This window comes from Triplophysa dalaica, chromosome 17 (assembly GCF_015846415.1).
Source record: "Triplophysa dalaica isolate WHDGS20190420 chromosome 17, ASM1584641v1, whole genome shotgun sequence".
Classification (NCBI taxonomy): Eukaryota; Metazoa; Chordata; class Actinopteri; order Cypriniformes; family Nemacheilidae; genus Triplophysa; species Triplophysa dalaica.
The window spans coordinates 4,728,605-4,734,156 of record NC_079558.1 but is presented as its reverse complement, the minus strand read 5'-3'; positions in this window follow the sequence as shown (position 1 = coordinate 4,734,156).

Genomic DNA, 5,552 nt, shown 5'->3' with positions numbered 1-5,552 from the left:
GAAGTGATAACAATAAAATACACATATGTAAATTCTCTTTGAAACGCGTAAAAACTTGATGTTTGTTTGATGTTTAAACTCAGATATATTCAAAGGCAAAATCCTTATTTTCTATTTTTATTAGCGTAGTGCAGTATGAGCTTTTGAGTCTAAATGTCTAGAATAAACAAACCAACACAACACATTATTTGTGTAAACTGTAATTTAAACATTTTCACTGATGTGTCATCAAATCTGGGATCTGTTTTAGAGGCCATAATAATGTTGGATCAGCTGGGGCTGTCAAAATATCAGATTTGTGCTACATGATTATCACGGTCAAAAGGATAACCCTAATACTAAAACAGTATTATTATGAAAGCCAGACTCATCATTCATATTTTTCCTTTTCTAAAATGAATCAAACTCGAAATACGAGTGTAAGGAAGAAGAGAGAGACGTCTAGAGGCAATTTTATTGCTCAGAGGTAGCTTTTCAACAGTTGTTTTATTTGTTTCAAATAAAAAATAGTCAAATTCATCAAGATTATGGAGTTGAAATGTAGATACAGGCAATGGATTCGGGTCAATGCAATGGTGCAGAATGTAATGAGAAATGTTTGAGTTCATATAAGATATTTGTGAGATTTCAGGATCTTTTTCACAGGTGAAATATCTGAGAAACTGTGATCTCAACTGTGATGTAATCATTTTGGCTTCACCTATGTCTGTGTATTCCAGAAACTGACGCTGAATTATGTATCATATTATTATTTAAATAGGAATCAATAACAATAAATATCAAGCTTATTGTCAATCTCGGCAAGAGCCTCTTGGTTTAGCCAATGTTTGGGTGTCAGCAGACTGTTTGAAAAAATCATTTCGTGTGGTACTTTGGTAGTTCTCTAATGGGGTAGAAATGATAGACTTTACCTTTAAATGACACATTTTACCTAAATGCTTTTGAAATGCTAATTTAACCTAGCATCAAGAATAACCCTCCTGCTATATTTATCTTGAGCTGTTTACATACCAGAAGTTCTAAGCATCTTCTATATAAAAGTTTATTTCCAAAAATAGACAATAAAAAACAAGATATTTGAATATTTTTATGTTATCATGTTAGATTGTGTTACTTAGCCCTATTTTGTTTAGTCTTTATAAAAATAACCCAACTGCAGTTTGATTTATATTAAATGGAGTCTTGTCCTTCAAAATAAGAAGCTGGACACAACTACCACATCAAAGCTCCTGGGTAAGCAAATATTTAATTGTAAAAGGGAATGCGATCAACTCAGGAGTTGTAAAATACACTCAAGCCCTCAGTTTTCCCCCCTCAAAAAACTTTTCTGCCTGTCTTTCTGCATGCCCTGAAAAAGTCAAACTAGTTGTAAAATCCCTCTTCTTGCCCCCAGGACAGAAATCACCCAGCCACATGCCTGGTGGGCTTGCTCTAAGCTGAGCAGGTTTGAAATGCATGATTGCCATTCTCCAAACTCTCACAATTCATTCGTTTCATTTTTTTGTTGACACGCAGATAAATGAGTAAGACATCAAAGCGAGGCGGTCGTACTCTCTCTCGACCCAGAGCTCCGGTACCCCCTACGCTCAATCTTCTTTAATTTTGCAGATAAAATCAAAGAGGCTCATTTTCGCCTCTTCATTTGAAGCAAGCCACTGGACCGCAGTGCTAAGAGGAAAATCAATCCGGACTACATGAGAGATCAAACTCAATATGTACGTTTACGATTCCAATGACAGCATCCTCATTACGCCAAACAAACCCATCAGCGGATGATTCACGAGGGACGCGTTTGGATGTGTCGAACGGTGTTTTCAACCTGTCCGAGAGATCTTTTCAAGTGATTTGCAGATGTTTTAGGACGTGATGGCTTTGAGCTGCGGTGAGGGGGGATACATTTGCGCATTTGCAACATTGTGAGGTAACATCCCGGTGTTTCAAAACGAAAGGTAATATTTTACGTCAGTTGCAGCGTTTGCATAATTCAAAATATTTTCACAATCTTGCGTTGGGACATTGGGCTTCATCCATGTTTAGATTCCATTCTACCAAATAAAAAGTTTGTGAGACTTACCTCAGCGTGACATCAGTGGTCCTGTTTTGCACAAGAATCAAAAACACTATTCCTACGGTGCAAAAAAGAAGCTGTTTAGCATTTATATATATATTTTATTACTTTATTTTTTTAAAGGCACCCCTTTTAAAAATCCTGACCAAGCAGCGGAAGCCAAGAATGTCACTCTACTACAACACCAGTTTAATGAGGCTCTGTTGCAAACTTTCAGCTCAACATAATATGAATTATTTGTCATCGCTCTCTCTTTGTGTGTATATCTACGTGTGTGTCTATGTGTGTGTGTCTTCGGAAAGCTTGAGTAAATCAGGATGAAGGAAGGCCTTGACGGAGATATGTGGCATTAGCCCGAGGGCTCGTAGCACAGTGAGGGTGGTTAGCTCACAACATACTGCCATCATTAGGACTGTAGCTGGGCCACTGCAGTCACACACACTCACGGCCCTTTCAAAACCTCCCGGCATATCAAGCAGCACATGCCACCTCCTATACGCCTGTTTTCCTTTCCCCTAACTATCAAAGTATCAGTTTATTCCTTCGATGCCGCATCTTACGTCGCCTTACTAGCGTGGCACTTAAAGAGACAGTACACCCAATAATGAAAATGCTTGTGTTTATCGAACCTCACGTCATCCCTGTATCGCTTTGTTGCGGGGAGCACAAAAGATATTTTGAGAAATGTCTCAGTGGTTTTGTGTCCGTACAACGGAAGTCAATGGGGGCAAATCATGTTTGGTTATCAACGTTCTTAAAAATATCTTCTTTTGTGTTCCCTGCTGAATAAAGAGTCTGTTTGGAATGACATGAAGGTGAGTATTGATAAAGATTTCCGGTTGAACGTTCTCTGTGAAAAATTTTGCAGATTTTAGTGTGATGTTTGCAAGGTGTTGTGGGACACATTGCATCATCATTGAAAGCACGTCTTTTAAAGGACAAGTTCACCCCAAAAAGAAAACCGTTATAATTGATTCACCCCCTTGTCCTATAAACCCATTTGATTTCTGTTCTTTATTAGATCAATTAAGCTATTTGTATCAGAACTTTTAGATAAACACGAATGGTGACCATCAATCACGATACTTTTTACACTAAGTTTTTTCTTTAATTGACTTTCATTATACTTAAAATTTAGTCTGCTTCTGAATGTCTTCAAAAGACCTGGAAAAAATGTGATTGGCTAAATGATGACAGAATTTTCATTTTTTCAACTATCCCTTTAAGATGCACAGATAGTTACTCGGGTGTCGGCGCGTACTTGTTTTTTTTGTAATAACTGCCTGAGGTGACGTGAAAGAATCAAGTTCAAAACTCACTTTATAACTTCGCATATTTCCCTTGTTGTGATGCGATTTGATTGTAAAGTATGACGCATAATCCTTGCAACAGTGCAGGCACCATCACAAGCCCCTCAGCTCAGAATTACCATTCTGCTGTCAGTCCATTTCTCATCCGTTCCTCCACCCAAAAGCCGTCCTGTCATCCGGCAGATTCGGGCCACAAGCAACACTCATCTCATTACCAAAGTACACAGTGCCTCTGTGGGATTGTGGCCCTGTCTCTGCCTCTTCTCTCAAACACACATATACACACTCAACTTTTTTTCCCGAGCTTTAAAAGTATTGAGTCTCCCAGGAAGTACTGACAGCTTCAGGCGAAAACCGGATGAAGTGACAGTAGGAAGCCACTCATTATGATCACCTCTTCCTATTTCTCTCTTTTTCCTCTTTTTCATTTCCTCCTTTTTTTCTCGGTCTCGCGCTTGATCTGCTTCCCCCTTGACCAGGTCATGATTTATTAAGCAACACCTCCTTGTCAAATCTGCCACAGATGAGTGCAGCAGTCCACTCCAGAACATCATTGCCATTTCACATGCCACAAAATATACACTCCTCTGTGTTTCTTTTACTGTGCATTGTCTGTTAAGTCTGAAAACCAGCCATCTGAACTGATGGAGGGTTGAGGAAGAGTTGTCTGCTTGCTTTTGTTTTATCCAACTCAAAGTGCATGGCATCAAGTTGCAATGCAGGTTTACTTCAGGACCAAGGTCATATATCTTGTTTATATTGGGTGATCTCACATTTTTCCACATCTCCATTATGCAGATTTTTGTTTAAAACCTAAACCTCTCACTCTTAACCCTAGTGTGCTGTAAAGTCATTGACATCTGTTCAGAAAGAGTACAGAATTAAGTGGTGCTAAAAACAAATTACATTTATAAATATTATAAATAAATAAAAAGATTTGTTTTTATATCAAAATTATATCTTTATTTACACGTTTCCTTCGTCTTTCAGACAACATTTCTTTGCATGCTGTACGAAAGAGTAAACTCATCGGCTTGACATTTTCTTCAATAGATCACAATAGATCATTCACAGAGAAAGGAGGAAAAAAATACTATGTCCGATTTAGAAAACAAGGAACACAAAGAGTTCGTATGAAATACGAGGAAATGTCTGAAAGGTTATAATGGAATCGAAAGGTGAATTGATGGTCCTTCCAAGGTCAAGAATTTGGCGAATTAACCCACTATGTTTTGTGTACTGGAGCACAATTACTTATGTTAGGCAGCTCGGTAAATACACCTACCTTGAGTGCATCGTATCGAAAAACCCACCCCTCCTACCATATAAAGTATTTATCAGCCTCGAACAGGCAGACTAGTTTTTATGTCAGACAGTCTGGGTGAAGAGAACAATATTTACAAGTGTTGCCAGATAACATAAATAAAAAGTAAAACTTAAAAAAGTATGACAAAAAAATTGATATGACAAGAATTCATCTTTTTGATAAATGTCACTTGTTAGTTTCATAACAGAAATGTATATAAACATATACTGTATGTACTGCGTTATACATAACTGACATTATCATTCCTATTGCATTTCGTTTTGGAGATCAATAGATGTGTGTGGTTTCGTGGCTTTACCAAATACTGGCATCCAGAACTAGACAACAGCATTTTTTTGAACTGCAATCCTACAGCATATAAAATATGAATACCAAAACATGAATAATTCGGAGTGCTGTTTTTTTTCCCGTCTATTCTTTCTTAAAAACAAGGCGCCCAAAGAACTGAACGATTAGGAAAGTGTAACCTCATATTTTCCCCTTGGTTCAAAAGGCCAGAACAACACTTAGTTTGCATTTTATAAAAAAAAAAAGTGAATTCCATCCAGAAAAGTACTTTTTTTATATCTCAGTACTGTGTGCTTGAAGAATTATTAGAAATCTGTGCAACAGGGATACATATTTGAAAGTTTACTTTCTACTACATGCGAACAATATCTTTAAATGCAATAAAATCTTTTGATGTAAATCAACAGAAGTAAATGTATGTTTGAACTGCATTTTGCACCCATTAACAATGTTCAATGTTTCTCCCTTAGCATGGTTATATGTGCACAAAGACGATTCAAGTTGATCGGTTGACCTTTAGGAACAATACTGAACGATTGCCGATATTCTTGAGGCAAAA